The sequence below is a fragment of the Leptonychotes weddellii genome, chromosome 3 (genome assembly GCF_054177405.1).
Source record: "Leptonychotes weddellii isolate Sample4059 chromosome 3, ASM5417740v2, whole genome shotgun sequence".
NCBI classification, from domain to species: domain Eukaryota; kingdom Metazoa; phylum Chordata; class Mammalia; order Carnivora; family Phocidae; genus Leptonychotes; species Leptonychotes weddellii.
The window spans coordinates 29,863,700-29,873,838 of record NC_138371.1 but is presented as its reverse complement, the minus strand read 5'-3'; the positions used below and the strand labels follow the sequence as shown (position 1 = coordinate 29,873,838).

General features: G+C 39.8%; 1 protein-coding gene and 1 long non-coding RNA gene across 2 annotated transcripts in view; one reads left to right on the top strand and one right to left on the bottom strand.

The window, feature by feature from the left end:
- The window catches only part of LOC145720742 (uncharacterized), a 440,998-nt gene that overhangs the window by 358,965 nt on the left and 71,894 nt on the right, over positions 1–10,139 (bottom strand). The gene's annotated exons all lie outside the window — the stretch shown is intronic.
- Positions 1–10,139, top strand: part of FAM117B (family with sequence similarity 117 member B) — a 77,287-nt gene that overhangs the window by 66,724 nt on the left and 424 nt on the right. The gene's annotated exons all lie outside the window — the stretch shown is intronic.

Here is a 10,139-nt window from a genome sequence, read left to right as displayed (position 1 = left end):
CTGGGTGTTGTGCACGAACAATGAATCATGGAACACTTCATCTAGAACTAATGATGTAATGTATGGGGATTAACATAAGAATAAAAAAAAACCTGAAAAAAAAATTTCTTAAAAGACGAAATAGTAACAGACTTCTGGAGAGATGCTGGTGGAGTTACAATTAAAATGTCTTAATGCTCCATTTAAAATGAAACACAGAGCAATAAATTACAATAAGAATTTAAAAAAAAAAAAAGATTTTATTTGTCAGCGAGAGCACAAGCAGGGAGGGCAGCAGAGAGAGAGAGGGAGAAGCAGGCTCCCCACTGAGCAAGGAGCACGATGTGGGGCTTGATCCCAGGACACTGAGATCATGACCTGAGCCGAAGGCAGACACTTAACCGACTGAGCCACCCGGGTGTCCCAAGGGACTTTTAAGGCTCATTACACACTATACTGAATGGAAAACATTGTCAACACCATGGAAGAGAACCCCGACAGAACATCATGAAAGGCTTGAAGGGTTATACCACTGAAGATGGATGGTGTCACTGTTACAGAAAAAGCTGTGAAAGCCAGGAAACCCAAAAGAATAAATTCCTACTGGAGAAAATTGTGTCTGCCTGTTGCATATGACTTCACAGGACTTAGGACAGTCAATCAAGGAAATAATGAGAGATTGTGGATGTGGCAAAAAAGGTGTGTGTGTGAAGAGTTTCAATAGATGGGTCCTGGAGAAATTCAAGAGCTAACGGACACCATGCAAAAGGAATTGACGAAAGATCTGAGGGAGACGAGTGCCTCCGAACCAGTGCCGGACCATGAGGAAGTGGATGTAGAAGCAGCAGCGCCAGAAGACAAATCGACATTCGACCATGGGGCAGAAGGGTTCCGTTTATTCAAGACGACCTTTTATGATACAAGCACTGAAACTAAAGCAGATGGTGGAAGGAGCCTTGATACCAAATAGAAATATTTTTAGAGAAACGGAAAAGCAAAATCAGAAATGACAGTGTATTTTCATAAAGTTGGCACTGAGTGCACCTGCCCCCCTTGCCTCGTTGCCCCTCCTCTGCCGCCCCGGAGACCTGAGATCAGCTGCCCTGTCAACGTGAGGGTGAGGATGAAGACCTTTATGATGCTTCCACTTAAGGAATAGTAACTAATCAGTAGGCCATGCTGTTAATAAACTTAACTGTTGTGTATGTTGTATCTTCGTGTGAAAACCTAGTAATTGTATGGCAGGAACCGCACGAGACATTTTTGTGGCATCGTCATATTGCCTAAGTATTCATTGTGTAGAACGTCATGTGCAAGACTTCAAGTGGTTAGCCTGTCCGTACGGAGGCAGAAGGTGAGTGATCTTTAATATAAAATTAATGTGTTAGTTTTGTTTTTTAACATTGTTTTCAAGAATTACATTACCGTACAGTATGCGTCTCATATAATTGGAGCAACTGTATCAGCCTGTCATCACAGGGAAGTGGTATTTTTTAAAAAGTAGTTTCCAATGCCATATTATGAGCGACACTCCTACTTACTGTGTGCCATAAAAATGGAACAATCCGCTCGTTAGTGTACAGGCCAGGCCACTGTGGGGCAATCGTATGGATTATACGAGGCTACTGTGGGGCAATCAGACTGATGCTGCTTCATTATCAGTGCACGAATTGTTATGCCTTTGAGTAAATATGAATTTCTTTTTCACATTATCTTCATTTTTGATGTCTGGTGTTAGTAATACAGAGCATCTACAGTGTCTTGTATAAGACTATTGATGTAGGTGCTGACAGTTGATTGAACTTGTAAACACATGGCATCAATAAATTACAGCACAGTACTATAAATGTATCTTATCTCTTAATGTTTTCATTTCTCTAGCTTCATTCTAAGAATGCAGTATATAATATACATACAAAGTGTGTTACTGGTAAGCCTTCTGGTCAATAGTAGGCTATTAGTAATTCAGTTTTGGGGGAATCAGAAGTTACACGCGGACTTTCAACTGTGTGTTGGGGGGATTGGATAACCACCCTGCACTGTTTGAGGGACAACTCTGTAGTCGAGGATATTGAGCCGAAATCATAATAAAAATAGGTAACACTATTGATAGCTTACCAAGTACCAGGCACCTTATATGATAACTGTTTACCCTATAAAGCCAAACACTGCTACTTTTACTCTCTTATGGATGACCAGATTGGAATTAGATGAGCTCTTCATGGCCATGCGGGAAACGTCAAAGTCTGACCGTAGGACTCAAACACAAAGCCTTCCTGCTACTTCCTCCATAACAGTGACATTAAATTAGGTGTTCAGTACACTGCAGATTATGTGCCACTCAGCCAGTGCCTTGTTTCCTTTGCCATCCTCTTCATGACTTCAGCTACTGGCAGCTTGGTTCAGACGGTGAAGAGAAAGTACGCTAGTTAGACACCAGTTCCTTACCAGAGAAGTTACTGACACATCCTCAAGCTGTTAGTTTTATGTTGCATAGCTGCTGAAGTTCCAGAGAAATATTTTAACTTGGGGAGCACAACTTTTAGAGAGGCAGAGCTGACTTCAGTCACATTTTTGGTGGATTTTCTTTTAACCTGATCTTTGAGGAAAAAATTTATTTAATCAATCACAATACATGTACTCCTTAATCCCCACGCCCTATTCCCCCATTCTTCCCACCCACATTCCTTCTGGTAACCATCAGTTCTCTATAGTTAAGACCCTGTTTCTTGGTTTGTCTTTTCTCCTTTTGATCATTTGTTTTGTTTCTTAAATTCCACGTATAAGGAGATCGTATGGTATTTGTCTTTCTCTTACTGACTTATTTCACTTAGAATTATACTCTCTAGCTCCACGCATTGTTGTTGCAAATGGCGATTTAATTCTTTTTTTTATGGCTGAATAATGTTCCATTGTGTATACACACACACACATATATACCACATCTTCTTTATCCATTCATCTATTGATGAATACTTGGGCTGTTTCCATAGTTTGGCTATTGTTAATAAAGCTTGCTATAAACATCGGGTTGTATGTATCTCTTTGAATTAGTGTTTTTGTATTTTTAGGGTAAATACACAGTAGTGTGATTACTGGATCATATGGTAGTTCTATTTTTAATTTTTTTTTTTAAAGATTTTATTTATTTATTTGACAGAGCGAGAGCACAAGTAGGCAGAGTGGCAGGCAGAGGGAGAGGGAGAAGCAGGCTCCCCGCTGAGCAGGGAGCCAGATGTGGGGCTCGATCCCAGGACCCCAGGATCATGACCTGAGCCGAAGGCAGCCGCTTAACTGACTAAGCCACCCAGGTGCCCCCTATTTTTAATTTTTTGAGGAACCCCCATACTGTCTTCCACAGTGGCTGCACCAGTTTGCAGTCCCACCAGCAGGGCAGAGGGGTTCCTTTTTTTCTACATCCTTGCCAAGGATGTTTGTTTCTTGTGTTTTTTATTTTAGTCATTCTGACAAGTGTGAGATGGTATCTCATTGTCGTTTGGATCTGCATTTCCCTGATAGTGATGTTGAGCTTCTTTCCATGTGTCTGTTGGCCATCTGGATGTCTTCTTTGGAGAAATGTCTGTTATGGGGTCCCTGGGTGGCTCAGTGGTTAAGCAGCTGCCGTTGGCTCAGGTCATGATCCTGGAGTCCCAGGATCCAGGCCTGCATCGGGCTCCCTGCTCAGCGGGGAGCCTGCTTCTCTCTGTCTTCCTCTCCCCCTCTCCCTGCTCATGCTAATAAATAAAATCTTTAAAAAAAAGAAAAAAGAAAAAAAATGTCTGTTATGTGTCTGCCCATTTTTAAATTGGATTATTTGTGGGTATTGAGTTTTGTAAGTTCTTTATATATTTTGGATACTAACCCTTTATCGGATATGACATTTGCAAATATCTTCTCCCATTCAGTAGGTTGCCTTTTAATTTTGTTGACTGTGTCCTGTCCTGTGTAGAAACTTTCTATTTTGATATAGTCCCAATAGTTTTTGTTTTTATTTCCCTTGCCTCAGGAGATATATCTAGAAAAATGTGTTGCTATGATCAATGTCCTTGAGATTACTGCCTGTGTTCTTTTCAAGTATTTTTATGGCTTCAGGTCTCACATTTAGGTCTTTAAACCATTTTTAGTTTATTTTTGTGTATGGTGTAAGAAAGTAGTCCCGTTTCTTTTTTTGCGTGTTGCTACAAGTTTCCCCAAAACCATTTGTTGAAGAGACTTTTTCCCATTGTGTATTCATTCCTCCTTTGTCAAAGATTAACTGACCAAATAATTGTGGGTTTATTTCTGGGTTTTCTGTTCTATTCCATTTATTTTTTTTATGTGAGTACCATATTGTTTTAATTACTACCACTTTGTAATGTAACTTGAAATTTGGAATTGTGATACCTCCAGTTTTTTCTTTTTCCAGATTGGCTTTTTCCAGATTGGCCTTTGGCTATTCAAGGTCTTTTGTGGTTCCATACAAATTATAGGATTATTTGTTAGTTCTTTGAAAAATGCTGTTGGTATTTTGATAGGGATTGCATGAAATCCCTTAGATTGCTTTGGGTAGTATAGACATTTTAACAATATTTGTTCTTCCAACCCATGAACATGGAATTTCTTTCATTAGTGTTTCATAGTTTTCAGAGTACAGGTCATTCACCTCTTTGTTTAAGTTTATTCCTAGATATTTTGTTGTTTTCAGTGCAATTGTAAATGGGATTGTTTTCTTTTTTTTTTTTTTTTAGATTTTATTTATTTGAGAGAGAGAGACAGAGATAGTGAAAGAGAGAGCACAAGTGGGGAGGAGAGGGAGAAGCAGGCTCCCCACAGAGCAGGGAGCCCGATGCGGGACTAGATCCCAGGACCCTGGGATCATGACCTGAGCCGAAGGCAGACGCCCAACCGACTGAGCCACCCAGGCGCCCTGGGATTGTTTTCTTAATTTCACTTCTTACTGTTTCATTATTAGTGTATAGAAATGCAACAGATTTCTGTACATTGATTTTGTATCCTATGACTTTACCAAATTCATTTATCAGTTCTAATAGTTTTTTGGTGAAGTCTTTAGGGTTTTATATATATATTTAGTATCATGTTATCTGCAAATAGTGAAAGTTTTACTTTCTTACCAATTTGGATGCCTTTTCTAAAATTGTTGTCTGATTGCTGTGGCTAGTACTATGTTGAATTAAAGTGGTGACAGTGGACATCTTCGTCTTGTTGCTGGGCTTAGGGGAAAAGCTGTTTTTCACCATTAAGTATGATTTTAACTGGGTTTTTCATATATGGCCTTTATTATTTTGAAGTATGTTCCCTCTACACTTGGCTATTGTTAATAAAGCTTGCTATAAACATCGGGATGTATGTATCTCTTTGAATTAGTGTTTTTGTATTTTTAGGGTAAATACACAGTAGTGTGATTACTGGATCATATGGTAGTTCTATTTTTAATTTTTTTTTTTGTTCAGGGTTTTTGTCATGAATGGATGTTGTACTTTGTCAAATGCTTTTTCCTGCATCTGTTGAAATGACTATATCATTTTTATTCTTTCTCTTGTGTATGTGATGTATCATGTTGAGTGATTTGCAAATATTGAAACACCCTTGCAACCCAAGAATGAAATCCCACTTGATTGTGGTGTATGATTTTTTTAATGTATTGTTGCATTTGATTTGCTACTATTTGGTTGAGCATTTTTGCAACTATAATTCATGAGTGATATTGTCCCATAGTTATCTTCTTTGTGGTGTCTTTATCTAGTTTTGGTATCAGGGTGATACTGTCCTCATAGAATGAATTTGGAAGATTTCCTTCCTCTTGTATTTTTTGGAATAGTTTGAGAAGAATAAGTATTAACTCTTCTTTAAATGTTTGTTAGAATTTGCCAGGGAAGGTATCTCGTCCTGGACCTTTGTTTTTTGGGAGACTTCAAATTACTGATTCAGTTTCATTGACCAATCAGTAATTGGTCTGTTCAAATTTTCTACTTCTTCCTGCTTTAGTTTGGTAAGTATATGTTTCTACATTTTTTTTTTTTAATTTAAATTCAGTTAGCCAACATATAGTGCATCCTTAGTTTCAGATGTAGAGTTCAGTAATTCATCAGTTGCGTATAACACCCAGTGCTCATCACATTATGTGCCCTCCTTAATTGCCCATCACCAAGTCACCCCATCCCCCCCACTCACCTCCCCTCCAGCAACCCTCAGTTTGTTTCCTATAGTTAAGAATCTCTCATAGTTTGTCTACCTCTCTGATTTCTTCCCAGTTTTCCCTCCCTTCCCCTATGATCCTCTGCACCATTTCTTATATTCCACATATGAGTGAAACCATATAATTGTCTTTCTCTGATTGACTATGTCGCTCAGCATAATACCCTCCAGTTTCATCCACATCGAAGTAAATGGTAAGTATTCATCCTTTTTGATAGCTGAGTAATATTCCATTGTATATATGAACCACATCTTCTTTATTCATTCATCTGTTGATGGACATTTAGGCTCTTTCCATAGTTTGGCTTTTGGATATTGCTGCTATAAACATTGGGGTGCATGTACCCCTTTGGATCACTACATTTGTATCTTTGGGGTAAACACCCAGTAGTGCAATTGCTGGGTTGTAGGGCAGCTCTATTTTCAACTTTTTGAGGAACCTCCATACTGTTTTCCAGAGTGGCTGCACCAGCTTGCATTCCCACCAACAGTGTAGGAGGGTTCCCCTTTCTTTCTCCGCATCCTCACCTACATCTGTTGTTTCCTGACTTGTTAATTTTAGCCATTCTGACTGGTGTGAGGTGGTATCTCATTGAGGTTTTGATTTGGATTTCCCTGATGCCGAGTGATGTTGAGCACTTTTTCATGTGTCTATTGGCCATTTGGATGCCTTCTTTGCAGAAATGTCTGTTCATATCTTCTGCCCATTTCTTGATTGGTGTTGAGTTTGATAAGTTGTTTATAGATTTTGGATACTAGCCCTTTATCTGATATGTCATTTGCAAATATCTTCTCCCATTCTGTCTGTTGTCTTTTGGTTTTGTTGACTGTGTCCTTTGCTGTGCAGAAGCTTTTTATCTTGATGAAGTCCCAATAGTTCATTTTTGCCCTTGCTTCTCTTCCCTTGGCGATGTTTCTAGAAAGAAGTTGCTGTAGCTGAGGTCGAAGAGGTTGCTGCCTGTGTTCTCCTCAAGGATTTTGACGGATTCCTGTCTCACATTTAGGTCTTTCATCCATTTTGAGTCTATTTTTGTGTGTGGTGTAAGGAAGTGGTCCAGTTTCATTCTTTTGCATGTGCTGTCCAATTTTCCCAACACCATTTGTTGAAGAGACTTTTTTCCATTGGATATACTTTCCTGCTTTGTCAAAGATTAGTTGACCATAGAGTTGAGGTACATTTGTACCTTTATTTTTCTAGAATTATCCATTTCTTCTAGGTTGTCTAATTTGTTGGCATACAGGTTTTCATAATATTCTGTTACAGTTGTTTGCATTTCTCTGGTGTTTGTTGTTATTTCTCCTCTTAGTGATTTTTATTTGGGTCCTCTTTCTATTTCCATGAGTCCTCCTAGAGTTTATCAATTTTGTGATCTTTTCAAATAAATAGCTCCTGGTTTCATTGATCTGTTCTATTGTTTTTTTAGGTTTTTTTTTTTTTTAAGATTTTATTTATTTGAGAGAGTGTGTGTGTGTGTGTGTGTGCACAAGCAGGATGAGTGGCAGGCAGAGGGAGAGGGAGAAGCAGACTCCCTGCTGAGCAGGGAGCCCAACGCAGGGCTCGATCCTAGGACCCTGGGATCATGACCTGAGCCAAAGGCAGACAGTTAACCAACTGAGCCACCCAGATGCCCCTGTTTTTTTAGTTTTTATATCATTTATTTCTCCTCTAATCTTTATTTCCTTGCTTTTGCTGGGTTTGGGTTTTATTCTTATTTTTCTAGCTCCTTTAAGTGTAAGGTTAGGTCATTTTGAGATTTTTTCTTGCTTCTTGAGGTAGGGCCTGTATTGCTCTAAACTTCCCTTTTAGACCCACTTTTGCTGCATCCCAAATATTTTGGACCATTGTGTTCTTTTCATTTGTTTCCATGTAATTTTTTTTTTTTTAAAGATTTTATTTATTTATTTGAGACAGAGAGAATGAGAGAGATAGAGCACACGAGAGGGGGGAGGGTCAGAGGGAGAAGCAGGCTCCCTGCCGAGCAGGGAGCCCGATGCGGGACTCAATCCAGGGACTCCAGGATCATGACCTGAGCCGAAAGCAGTCGCTTAACCAACTGAGCCACCCAGGCGCCCTCCATGTAATTTTTTATTTCTTCTCTGATTTCCTGGTTGACCCATTCATTGTTTTAGTAGCATGTTATTTAATCTCCATGTATTTGTGCTCTTTCCATATTTTTCTTGTGGTTGATTTCTGGTTGATTTCATAGCATGTGGTCAGAAAAGATGCATGGTATGACTTTAATTTTTTTGAATTTGTTGAGACTTGTTTTGTGGCCCTATTTGTGATCTCTTCTGGAGAATGTTCCATGTGCACTTGAAAAGAATGTATTCTTCTGTTTAGTATGGAATGTTCTGAATGTCTGTTAAATCCATCTGGTCCAGTGTGTCATTCAAAGCTACTGTTTCCTTGTTGATTTTCTGTTCGGATGCTCTGTCCATCGATGTGAGTGGGGTGTTAAAGTATTACTATTGTATCAGTGCTATTTTATTACTGTCAGTTATTTCCTTCATGTTTGTTATTAACTGTTTTATGTATTTATGTGCTCCCATGTTGGATGCATAAATATTTACAATTGTATCCTTTTTTTTTTTAAAGATTTTATTTGAGAGCGAAGAGAGAGTGCACAAGCAGGGGCAGGGGCAGAGGGAGAAGCAGACTCCCCACAGAGCAGGGAGCCCAACTCAGGGCTCAATCCCAGGACCCTGGGATCATGACCTGAGCTGAAGGCAGATGCTTAACTGACTGAGCCACCCAGGTGCCCCCACCATTGTTCTATCTTCTTGTTGGATTTTCCCCTTTATTATTACATAGTGTCCTTCTTGGTCTTGTTACAGTCTTTGTTTTAAAGTCTAGTTTGGGGCGCCTGGGTGGCTCAGTTGGTTAAGCGACTGCCTTCAGCTCAGGTCATGATCCCAGGGTCCTGGGATCGAGTCCTGCATCGGGCTCCCTGCTCTGCGGGGAGCCTGCTTCTCCCTCTCCCACTCCCCCTGCTTGTGTTCCCTATCTCGCTGTGTCTCTCTCTGTCAAATAAATAAATTAAAAAAAAAAATCTTTTAAAAAAAAAATAAAGTCTAGTTTGTCTGGGGGAGCCTGGCTGGCTCAGTTGGAAGAGCAAGTGACTCTTCATCCTTGGGGTCGTGAGCTTGAGCCCCATGTTGGGTGTAGAGATTACTTAAATAAATTAACTCAAAAAAAATTAAGCCTAGATGTTTGATAGAAGTACTACTACCCCAGCTTTGACATTCAGTTGCATGATAAATATTTCTCCATCCCCTCACTTTCAAAATTAGGTGTCTTTTAGTCTGAAATGAGTCTTCTGTAGGCAGTATATAGATGGATCTGGTCAAAAGTAATTTTTTAATCTTAATTTGGTATGCTCATTTCAGACAGAAGACAAAATAAAATCACCTGAATCACAATTTAATTTATATGTGAGGCCAAAGGCACTATAAAATAACAATATATAATGTTAATAGTGGTTATTTTGGGTGGTAGGGTTGTGGATGATTTTTCTTACTTTGAAATGGGAAAAAGGAAACTTTTTTTCTTTAATGTAAAAACATGCACTTCGGGGCGCCTGGGTGGCTCAGTTGGTTAGGCGGCTGCCTTCGGCTCAGGTCATGATCCTGGAGTGCCGGGATCGAGTCCCGCATCGGGCTCCCTGCTCGGCGGGGAGTCTGCTTCTCCCTCTGACCCTCCTCCCTCTCATGCTCTCTGTCTCTCATTCTGTCTCACATAAATAAATAAAAAATCTTAAAAAAAACAAAACAAAACAAAACAAAAACCATGCACTTCAAAATCTTACCTATGAAAACCACCCAGGGGCTCCTGGGTGCCTCAGTCAGTTAAGCATCTGCCTTTGGCTCAGGTCATGATCCCAGGGTCCTAGGATTGAGTCCCACATCGGGCTCCCTGCTTGGTGGGGAGTCTGCTTCTCCCTCTGCCCCCCCCCCATTTGTGCTCT